This window comes from Lampetra planeri, chromosome 2 (genome assembly GCF_965212315.1).
Source record: "Lampetra planeri chromosome 2, kcLamPlan1.2.h2, whole genome shotgun sequence".
Classification (NCBI taxonomy): domain Eukaryota; kingdom Metazoa; phylum Chordata; class Hyperoartia; order Petromyzontiformes; family Petromyzontidae; genus Lampetra; species Lampetra planeri.
In genome coordinates, this window is record NC_136108.1 from 9,667,040 (window position 1) to 9,679,976 (window position 12,937).

Sequence of the window (12,937 nt, forward strand, 5' to 3'; positions counted from 1 at the left end):
AAAATGAATGGCATCCTGAAACAATGTATAGCAGTTCAAATGTACAGAATTATTTTGTAATTGAAGTCCTGCTAGGGTGAACAGTCAGTGTGTGTTTGATATTTGTACCATAAAATATAACTACAGTTCCCGTATGCTTCCATGATATGAGGCAGAATTACATACATTCCTACGTTCACTAATATCTGTAGTGTCGTGAGTGCCTGCAAAGCCACTTCGTATCAAAAGCTGAATCGTAAAGGAAATTCCCTCCGATGGTTGGGGCAGAGGATGGCTCTCCATCTTTGTGTCGGTGACCTACACGTCTAGTGCTGCGGCTTGCAATGGATCACTGCCCCTGATCGCAGGGGGACTAATGGAGAACGCGGAGGGTGGGTGCCTGTGGGAATACAGAAGCAGGCTTGATCTAGACGCTCTGAGGCAGAGAACCAATTTGGAAACAGAAAAGCATACCGTGAGATAATACCTTGCTTTTGGCATGACCACATACTTATGCAGTGTCTTTTCATACCCCGTGGATATGTCCATAAATAATGTTAGCATGTGATAAAATATGTATAATAAAAGATAACGGTGCAGCCTTTTAATTGCTTGCTCACACTACTGCGAGCAGAAAGAGGGAGATCGAGTGAGCCTACTCATTCACACTGGCCACACAAGTTTGCAAACTGCCAATCGACTAGGGGTGTACCCATTTATTCTACTGCACTGGGTGGACAGAGGTGGAGGGATTTAATAAACGTAACATGTTTTTCAACTGCTGCGCCAGGAGATATAATCGTACTGGCGATTAGCTGGCCTGCAATTCCAGTGTGCGAACCGTTTTTGATCATGGCAGCGTCTGGCATATATTAACCTAAGTAATTTTAATATACTTCTATAATATATATGGCCTATATGTTTACACTTAAATATACACATCTTTATATATACTGTATTGCTAAAATCTCTCTAATTTTGGTTTTATATATAACTTTATGACCTCATGTACATACGATTGCTGAAGGATAAAAAAAGACCACTGAACAAGAAAAATATACAGTATACGGTTAAGAGTGTGTTTAAGGCTAATATGAAGCTATATTAAATTAATGTTACGTCATGTAATATATGTACGTATGTTGAACTTCTTTCGCACCGTACGTAGCCAACCGTGCTAATCGGAGGTGCGGGGGAAGGACAACAAACTAAACACATAAACACTGTTCAAAAGAATGGGTTTTTAATCCGGAGTGTAATTTTAAAAGCAACAATTGAACCTTATGGCGGTTCCCCGGGGTTCCATGGTTCTCCGGGGTTCCATGGTTCCCCGGGGTTCCATAGTACCCCGGCTCTCGCATAATGTCCGTGATGCAGTCACTTTTAGTCTGTTGATGGTCGGCGATGCAGCAATCGACTCATCTCGACGAGCTGTACACGATGCACGATGGTGCATATGAGCGTTCAGTGTTACAACGCAATCGTCCTCGCTGCGTTTTGACATCGCGGAGTAGCACTGATTTCGGATTGATTGGTACCCCAGTCGAGGAAATTAACTACACCCCTGGAAAAAATAGTGTCCCAGAAATTTAATATTTAATTGCCTCGGCCAGTTTGTTTTATTTGGTACCCCGGGGTACCGCCATAAGGATTAATTATCAAGGGAAAAGGAGGCGGACACTGATTCATTACATTGAAGGTGAACTTAGATAGATTAAATGAACATATAAATATTGGGGGTGAGGTAAGAGAGAAAAACACTATAAATTAACGGTGTTGAAAGTGTTGCGTTGTGCTTTGAATGGCGTCCAATATTTTGCATGGAGTGCTCTTGCCAATAATATCTGGTAATCCAGCAGCATTAGTTTAACAAGCCTGACCCTTGCTGGCGAGATCCAAAAGGTCGAAAGGAGCCCAGAGTTTATTTGCTTAAACAAATGTCCTTGGTGCTGTGGGTCTAGAAGTCAATATGCTGCTCGACTCAAAATAAGTTTATTTGTATGTGGAAACGATGAGCCGATTCCTGCTTATGTTTGCTTTTACTGGAAATTAAGGGCACCAAACAGCCGGGAGACGGGGAGAGAAGCTAGGCATTCAACGCAGCGAAGAACAAAGAATGGAGATGGATGGGGGATGCAGGCAGGGGGTGGCGAGAGAATGGGAGGAGCAGTGCTGAGTGGCTGCTGCTGCTGCTGCAGGGCAGGGAGGCACATGCCCTCAACGGGCCTGCCGCTGTTCCTCCGATCTGCCTCCCCAGTGTCTGTCCACAGCCACTCTCACAGCCGGTCACGGGCCACTTCTCGCCTCCCAGGTTGGAATTTGACACGGGGATTCAGGTCACTGCAAGTTTAATCCACGTTTATCAGACCACAGTTTGTATATTTAGGAGGACAATCGAAGGGGTGTATACACGTGTCGTCAAACTCGAAGGAAAATAACCCTTAGCATGCTTATATATACTTTCCTCAAAAAGGTTTACACTTTTCTAATTGTATTCACCCCATGTTAATGATATAAAACATTATATTTATGGATAATAACTGGAGATATTATTCATTATAATTAATACACTTGCATTTACAATTATTTTATTTAAATCGTAGAAAATCTCATCCTGCAATCATGCGCACACACACTGAAATGTCCGCATGTGTACGCACTCTCTATTCTCTGCGCTCCTCCTGTGTGTGTAGTCCGTGTGACAAACGCGTTTAAAACAATAAACAGTATAAAAAACCTACGCGGACATCTAACAGTTGCAGTCGTCCCCTCGTGTGACCCACCTAACGTTGGCTCCCACGCCCCTTCTGTCCTCACAACACCCTGCCCAGTGTTTGTCGATCACTCCATGAAGACTTTTGTGCCCACCATGGTGGCAGTTTGAAGGGACAGGGGATGGGGAGGGCGGTGGGCGTAGGGGTTAATCAGCTCGCTTTACGATCTCCTCCAAGATTGATGGCGACAGGCAGCGAGCGTATGGGAGGTACCCATCACTCAGGGTCAGGAAGGGCCCTGGGATGTTTCTTCTGTGTCTGATAAACAAACGCAAACTCGACCTGTCTTTCCATGGCACTGGCTCATCTGTAATCGCATCTGTTTGTTGCTGCTGCTGCTGCTGAGGTGAGTATTACTGATAGGCTGCCAAGTGATGATGCTAACGGAGGTATTTTCAGATAAGGCACACAAGGCCCCTTTCAGCATATCCTTTGTGCCATTGGCAGTGTGGCTCCCCATTGTGTTGGCTTATCAGTTTTCCATGGTCAAGGCCTCAACAAACCGAGGACGTACAATATTAATTTTCTCAAGAATTAAATAAGAGATAGACTATATACCAATAACGTTGAATTAAAATAAATATTTATAGCAACGTGTTGGGCAATTCTAGATTTGAAGCTTTCGTGACTGCAAGGAATCATATTCTTAGGTTTTTTCGGTAAAGTCACGTAGGTAAAACATCAAAATTAATTAAAATAAAATAAAAACAAAAATCACGACGTTTCGGAGGCAACACAAGTCTCCGTCATCAGGTGGGACCGTCACAGCCGAATTAGCTGCAGCTGACGGAGACTTGTGTTGCCTCCGAAACGTCGTGATTTTTGTTTTTTTATTTTATTTTATTTGCATTAATTTTGATGTTTTACCTACGTGATTTTACCGAAAAAACCTAAGAATATGTGTTGGGCAATGACTCTTCTTCATTGCAAATAAATAGATCGAGAAGCCAGAGAGACAGAGTGGATACGAGTTCGAGTCTGCACTTTACTCCGCGAGGCGTGATGAAAATTACATTTAAAACATATTTTCTGATGACCAGTATTTACATTGATATATGAATAGTTACTTAACATTCGCTATTGGGTAACAAACCATTTAATAAGCAAACGTATTAAATCAAATACTATCGAAAGGCAGTGTTATTGACGAAAGGGTTGATAGTTGTTGTTAATCGTGTTTGTGCATCACTACCAACACAGCAGGATCACCACAATTGGTAACATTTATAATTATTTAAGGAAACTAAGTGCACATGTGGAACTACAACTGTTTAAGGATGCTATAAAGTACAGCAGGAATGTGCCAAAGCAGCAGACCATTTCAAACTTGAACTCTCTTACAACCGATGAAGGAAAGTTGATCACAGGAATGTTGTTCCGCACGTTTCACAACCATCAAAATATCCACAAATTTGCATGCGTATATCCTCTTACACTCATAGCTTTAAAGGAATAGTTCCCCCGTATAGCCTCTAATAGACTCTTGGGGCAAGTGTTGTTAGTGAGCGCCTATTCGAAGGCCAACACGGCGCACGAGGCGGTGAGTGGCCAACCACCCAGTGCTGATATTTTAGACACTGCACCAGATACTCATTTGAGGCTGAGTCGACCTAAGTGAGGCCCGGGACCGCTGGGTGGTGGACTATACACACTTACATGCGCACACCTACACAGTGTATTGACTGGCGAAACGCAGAGGTAATCACAATTGCCATCGCACACCCCACCGGGAGAATGACATCGACAAGTTATGAGTAGAATTAGGTTTAAACATGCAGCGGTGTGTCGCGCGTCGTGGATTGTATTGTCAGTTTCGTTCGCGCGGAATGGTATGTGCTACATGCAGAAACTATGGCAAGTGTGGAGAAAGGCAGGGCCGCCGTTTAAAAGCGTGGTGAATGCAACTATTACTGACGTGAGGGACAAAGGTCGCTTCCGGCAAAAAAAAAGCCCTACGGTCACGTGCTTTTTTCCCTTTTAAAGTGCAATGACTGTTAAGGTCATGGACAAATCGGCTCACAAATGCCTGATTTTTTTTCATCTCTTAGCCAAACCAACAAGGCCAAAGGGGTCCTTGCGAAAGAAGGGGGAGGGGGGAGGCGGATAAATGCTTTCCAGATCTGCTTTGTTGCACATTCACACTTTAGTGGAATTTTAAAATGTAATGTGCCGAAGTCGGCAACGTGCTCTGAACTCGACTTCAGTGTAACCAGTGTGCTTTCCATAATAACTTGGCAATACTGTTAATTATTAAATGATCTTTAACAGTAGTTAACCGTTAGGTTGGCTGATGTAATGTTCTCAAATTGGTTGCAACTACGCGACGTAAAAAAGTTAACATGTCCTAAAATATTCGTATATGCATTCATTAATGTTTTCAGCCCTTTGTCGTGCTCAATAAAGGTCTTGTCTTTCAGTCTTAGAGGTTTATAGGACCATACCTCACCATGGCGGTAAATGTGGATTGGTGAAGGGAAAGCCCCAGGACCAATTCAAATATCACTCGCTACTGATGTTAGCCATGGCTGGGAATAAAACCCAAAAGCATTTCAGTATATTTATATGAAGTCAAATATCCACTTTACAAAAAAATAATTTCAGTTTTACAGAGAATGTAAAATAATACACTGTTATACTCAGCACGAACCTGGGCCACACTAATTGTACAATCTTGCACACATATGCTCTCACACACACACACTTACCAAACATACACAGGACCCTGTGGCCTGGCTGTCTGAGACTGTTTAATCACAAATGTAAGGCTATAATTCAAAACAGGCAATTGACGTTTCACTGTGAGTTGGCGACAGGAAGAATGGGAAGGAAGGAAGGAAGAGGGGAGGGAGGGGGGGGGAAAGGGAGCAGATGATAAAGCTTTTTGGGGACCGTAGCCAGACGTGCGTTTCCTGCTCGAGACTATTTGTAATGATCCCACGCCCCGGGCTCCTATACGCTCCGCGCAGAACGCAACAACTACCCAGGGCGGCCGCTTGAACAATGGACGTAGCCACGGACCCAAAGACGTGTGCGGAGCCAAAACATCGTTTCTGCGATATCCCTAAAGAACTCGGGGTTTGTGTTTAAATTTAGCACGGCTGAATTAGTCCACGTGACACGTTACTGTTGGAGGCAGTGTTGGAATAAACAAGGCGATGAGTTGAAAAACAACAGAGAAACGTCGAATATGTAACTAAAGCATTGGCCCTGACATTCACACAAGATAAACATATCAGCGGGTAGTTAATAAAAACATTTCACTACAGTGTCATCAGTGAGAGAATACTGCTCGTAAAATATATAGTTTTCTTTCTTTCAAACTGGTGTATTTTTAATGTGGTAATTTGCGTGCTAATATTAATATGCGTGCTAATAGTAAAGCAACTCAATGAGGAGGTTGTTATTTATTTAAATGTTATGAGAGGAAAATCCCAGCTGTGCGTATTGCGCAATGCTCAATGACAAATCTAACGGTACTTCCCTTGCAGTTCCAAAAAAACTACCGAACGTTAATCCTTTTGCCAGGAGGTCAAACCCAGGGGAGTTTATGGGAATTCACGTTTTGAATCCATTTTGGACGTCTATAAACCCAAGCGAGGGGCACTTCCACAAAATACTTAAAAAAATATTGAAACATTACATAACCTCATTTGTAAGTAGTTCCAAAATGTAATTAAATATGTTAGACTATGCAAGTTATGTACGCTGCTTAAACCGCTCTGTGTTACTGGACTATAATACGAACTACCGTCGAAAAAATATGCATGAGATATATAGAGAATATATATATCTTGATGGTTATATACACTGGTTTAAATAACAAACATTTGAGTTCGATAGCATATGACGTTTATATCTATGTTTCTAATGTTTTAAAGAAATGGTAATCTAGTTGTTTAATAGCTGTAATGTATTAAAAGTGAAACTCAGACCATGTATCCAGTATTTAGTGTGCACACGTCAGAGATTCCTTAAAGATTATCTGTAGATCGTAGAATGTACTAGATTGCGTCAGTGTTCCATTTCCACAGAGCTCGAATATGAGTGTTACCATAAAAACCATGAAGTAGCCATCTAATGCCAGCAACCCTCAAAATAACTCCTTGCACTGTACATAAATACAAACTCATGCCATCATTACGTGCGTACATTACCCGTTAATAATTATCCGAATACATAATTATCAATCCAGAAATATTCCCATTGGCTATTGACTCTGCTGGAGAACGGTGGAGTCATTGGCAGGATGTTTTGAACACTTTCCGAAAAGCTACACCGGTAAATCCCTAACATTCCACATCCCTTGCTCCCAAACACAACTCCCTCCCATCTCCCCCACACCCACCCACAACAGCCAAAGCACCAGCTTTTCTTCCCCCCCCATCCCTTAGCACTACGGGAGGTCTGAGCGGAATGCTTCTTAAGCAATTTTCAACTTTCCTCGTCTGAAGAAGGCTTGAACGTATTTACTATAAAATGAAATATTTTTGGCTCTTGTTCACAACCCGTTTTCAGTCAAATTGCACCGTGGCTTTGTGCCAGGCATGCCACGTCTCGTAAAAGTCCTCGAATTGATCACATTTTTTTTTCTATTTTAATGGTACACAGATTGCTGGGAGAGAAAATTGCTTGGGTTTATATATAACTATATATTGACGTCAAAATAATTAGATACATTATTTCTAAATATTAACCAGATAAGGGTGAAAGTCCTTATTTTGTTTATAGATAAAGTGACTTCATAAGGCTGTCTGCAGTTATATGTGGACACTTCGGTGTGCTTGCACAGCGAATAATATTGATTAGTCTTGTTTAGCGGAAACTGTAAAATTTGTAATCGCTGGAGTAAGTCTTGCTTGCAGGCGGATCAAAATGCGTTCCAATGCAGAGGAAGTGCAAACGATCACAAACCATATTTTTACGTTCAATGCGCACACGTATATTTTTGAGTCAGTGACTTTTGAAATGCAGTGTGGTATTGTAAACAGGAAAATCTAGGCGAGTAATTGTAAAAATAAGCCACACATTTCCTATCCCGTTTACTGATGCTAAAAATACTGTCGATTATTATCATTATTAACTTTATCTTATCAAGTACTGTTATTGACAGAAATATATTAAAAATAATGAGACAAGGAAGAGACCACTCATGAAAGTAAAATAGGGTGGGGGAAGTTTCCATTCAAAATGTCTTTACAGTACTTGGTAAATGGATACGTTTTTTGGGTACGTTAATATAAGCATGCAAAACTGAACATATATTTTTTCTTATCTCAATATACGTTCCCCCATTGGCGCATTTCCCCCCATTGAAACAACTTTTTTCGATGCGTTCACATTTAATACATTTCGAAGTTTACAAAAAAAAGCATCGTGTTAAATGTCATGATTTCTAAAAGTAATCGCACATACTACTTTGTCAATCATAAGCAGCAATAATAATTTGTGGCTGTTGAAATGGGCTACTCCGCATTCGGATGCTGAACATTGTCTCCCAGTGCAACACTTCACTCCCTGCCTATGAATCAATCTTGCTTTTGAATCAGAGCTCTTGGTCAAGAAGGCTGCAGACCGTGCACCTTCCATCAAAGCAGCCCCTTTTGGGACTGAATGTTGTCTTTAAATAGTTTGACTACAGTTCCCTACATACTTAGCCGACGTTCCTCAGAATCGTGGGATTTTGAACGTAAGTAACGCACTCTTTGAAAGATTTGCCCAACAGAAATCCTGGGAATATGCAGAATAAATAACCATGTCCCACTCGATAATCTGAACATTTCAACAGCAAGTGAACACTTGGAATGCGTTCTGTATTTTTTTTTGACAGCTTAAATGTTGTGTTTATATATTTCATTAGTTTATTTTACGTGACAGCCACGGTGAATCATTCTATTTCTGTGAGAATGAGAGATATGGGGTACACACCTTGTCTGTCCAGTGAGCCCCAAGCATTTTGAAATTAGATGCTTTAGTCACAACCGGTGACTGATGAGAGAACATACTTTTTGCCTCGTAAAATTTACTTTTAGTACTCACTTAAAATTGGTTGCATTTATGGTTTAAAACGGGGCATCGAAAATGCAGCATGTGCAGGAAGACTGACGCCAATAATACTTGAAATACGATTTATATAAAGACCATTCTGTACATTGTAAACTCTTCGACTCGGCTATTTGATAATAAATGTGGATGATAATTTTTTTATGTATTTCATCCACAATGGTGTCCTTTCTTTTCCTCGCTATGGCTCAATGAAACTGCCACCATTTGCAAATTCCTGAAATACTTCAAGACAAACTCAAGGAGACAGTGTATCCTGCCAATCTTTCTCTCTGCCATTGCGCGTGTTGGACTGCGCAAATTTTGGCACGCATCGTAAGTGTTGAGCGCCCACAAATCCAAAGGCAATAACGTATGAATGCAGCACCATGCCACATACCTAACACCACTGCCATCTTTGGTAATTATTTTCCGATGGCTGCTCTAGTTTATAAAAGGAATGATTTAAACACATACACTTCGTATGTTTATTACAAGTATAAACTGAATGTGCTGAATCTTTTGTTGAGTACTGTACACAAAATATAATTCAATTGTTGTATATACTGTATCATTAACTTGTTGATTTAAATATTCCTACTTCCAAGAATTTGGGGGAGGTGGGGATAGAGCGGTTGTACAGTGGCGAGTGCACTGCGGGATGAACCCGGCCCTCTGAGTTTGATTCCCAACCATGGCTAAAATCAGTGGTCAATGATATCTGAGCTGGTCTCGAGCAACTGCCTTCAACAACCCATGTTCACCACCGGTGGTGAAATATGGTCGAGCAATCCCCTTGACTAACAAGGTGTGAAAAAGCCTTCATTCGGCAGTGGATTGATGAAGGGCTGCAAATGTATTTATTATTTACAATAGATCCTATTAACATAATTGCACGTTATTTATAAGACGATTATATTATTGTAAACTTTAACATTGTTAGTGAATGTTCATCATTATTAACCTATTCAGTTTTTGATCCAGCTGGCCAGGATTGCGAAAGGAGATCGCCCACTTTCACCGAGGTAACCTGAGAGCACAGACTGGATATCTCTTGGCTTTTCGCTATAACAGCATTTACATAAAAAGAATGCATGATAAAGAAATATTATCAAGGATTTTCATCCTTTCCAGGACACTGTTCCAATGTCAAAGCAGGCTATTTAAAACTGATAGTCAGTGTATTCAAAGCAAATGCGGCTTTAGATTCGTCTATAACCACAGCAAGACAGAACGGCACACTTAACACCTGACCGATGGTGGCATTTACCAGTAAAACTATTTTCTAGGGGGTCACATAGTTGGTTTAATAATGCAAGTCATGCTTTTATCAGATCATTAACCCAGGCTATTTACAATTACCAGTGTGTTAGCTATCCTGGCAACTGGCATAGATTGCACTTATGAAATGAACACCGAGACACACATTTGTAAACACAATCTGAAGCCAATTTTATGCAGGCGGTAATTTATGCAGTGAATGACCAAAGTCGACCGATCCAAGTAAAACCATCTGCTGTTAAGTGGACATTAATAAAGATCCTGTGCCTGTGTTATTGCCAAAATTCCAAATTCGGAATTGGCTGGACCTACCCTAATATTAATTACAATCTTTATCAGTCACTGTAGTTGCCAAGGTCTTCCTTAAAAAAATATGGGAAAATTAATACTATTTGGCTTTCAACCTTGGCAAGCTAAAATGCACCATATTTACATTAATTGTATATTTGCTGTTTGACCTTACACACAAGACAGACAAGCGAGCCTAGCAGCGTCTTTACGTGGCTCAACGGGGAGTCTACCTTCCAGCACATGACTCATGTCGTCAGAAGGGCGGTATAACCTGCTTTGTATGTCTGAGCAGAATTGTTTGAAAGACTAACATTCTGGTATGTAGAAAAAAAACTTTAACACCTAGGCAGTTACTTTTGTTGTCATGGATGGCGATTTAGAGAGATTTAGGGAGATTTGGAGAGTCTCAAGATGAAAAAGTTATGAACTTTTTACCAAAACTACCCAATTGTACACAGTATTTACTCCAAATTAAGGCTATTTGAGTAACACAATGGCTCTTTGTATAATAATATCACACATATCATCAATATAGATGAGCAAAAGAAACAGGAACACACAGGTTGGGGAAACATGAACATCAAAAAAATAATGTTGACTATTCTTTGGGTCTTTCGGTAAAGTCACGTAGATAGGTCGAAATGAATAAAAATAAAATAAACAAAAAACTACGACGTTTCGATCGCAACACAAGCGCCGACCACTTGTGTTGCGATCGAAACGTCGTAGTTTTGTGTTTATTTTAGTTTTATTAATTTGAACCTATCTACGTGACTTTACCGAAAGACCCAAAGAATATGAATTCCTGCAGTCACGAAAGCTTTAAGTCAAGATCATATTGACTGTTAAGGCAGGTGAGTGTGCTTGGAAAACCAAAGGACAAGACTGGTGATGGACAGCCAATGCAGAAAGTGCGGTCCAATAGGAAGACCGCTGCAGTTATGCAGCAAAGAGCTCGACTGCTGTGCGGGAACAAGATAATCCGTGGAACCATGAGGTATCGCGAGGGATGGCGACGTCATGGGGAAGCATTCATCCAGCAGTGACGGATGTGAAATATTGAAGGATGGGCACATAGATAAAGGTGTTGTGGGCTGGTATCAATGCAGACTCATCCGTAAGCTATAGGCTGGCTGCGGATTATTGTAAGAGGGTGAATATTCTAAGTGGTAGAAATACCTAGAACATTTGTACATAGAGTCGGGGGGCAGTGGGATACCTTCGTAAGCTGATGAATGTTTCTCACTGCAACGGATATGTACGCCAATATAAGCTGGCTGAGCAGCTTAGCGACACTATCGTATTGTACATGACATTGCATGCTTTCTTTTTCGTGGTTCCGTTCATTTTCTATGTGGAGACAATTGGCTTTTGAGCTCATGCAGATCACTGAGATGCCTCTCGGCGAATCTGCGTCACGCCGCATTCCTACACAAATTGGTCCTGGGCGATTCATTTCACATGTGCACTCTTCTCGACCACTGTCACATCAGAGGCGCGTCACTTTGACGTCGTTTGGCCGTGTGCGACCAAGTGTGCGATGATAATATTCCTGACTTTTTTGTGTCAGCGGGAATTCTTCACTTTCTTGAAACCTCTCTCTGCAAGTGGCCTCTGACTAATCAGCACGTGTCTGTTCACCGGGTGGTTTTTTAATAGCTCCATATGAAATGTCAGCACGTGTTGGGAAAGCACCGTCTGTGGAAACAAATGGTGACCCCAAGTAACGCACGGCGGGTGGGAAGTTTGATGGACCTCCTGCTTATTTGCCCTCACAGCACTGCTGGCTTCTTAATTCTGTTTGTCTCCAATCATTAAACACGGCAACTGCAGGCACTAAGTCTCTGTTAATCCTAAGTGCATAGTTAGTCACCACCCATCATTCTGGGTGGTGTGGCATTCGAAAACAAATTTGCTTAGATTTGCTATGCCCCAAACCGTGATGGCACTGCATTTGTCTGGCTTATCTGTGAAATAATTTTTGTTTCAAAGTAAGCGGGACCCTACCCCTGTCCCCAATTTACAATAAATGTGCTCACGGTGCAGTTTTCTTCACTTTCCATTGGTTCTTTAACCATATGTCCTGGAGGAAAAATAACCTGCTGTGGGCACTAAGCCTATGATTAAGAAGGCAGGCAAACGGCTGCAATCTTTCCTGCACATCTTTGGCGTTTACTTGTTCATTTGTCATCACTGCTTCCATCAGTGTGAGTTCATCTTACAAACAAGTGGCGATAAGAGAAAGCAACATCGCCCATGTAAAATGTGAGTACAGCATGTGGAGCACATTAAAAGTACAAAATGATACAAATCGCTACAGCATAGGTGATTTGTGCTGTACGCACACAGTGAATATTGAATAGTTTCCCCACAAATTCCAGATTCAAATTTGGACGCAACTTTTGAGCAAAGTCACACAAAAGTACAGGATAACACTGGACAAAGACATGTTACAAAACACGTGGATAACACGTACGGTGGAACGGTGACGGGAATGGTGAGCGCGCAGCAGTATGAAATCGAACTCTTGAGCTAAGAGTTGGGTTCGATTCCTGGCCACGGCGAACGTCAGT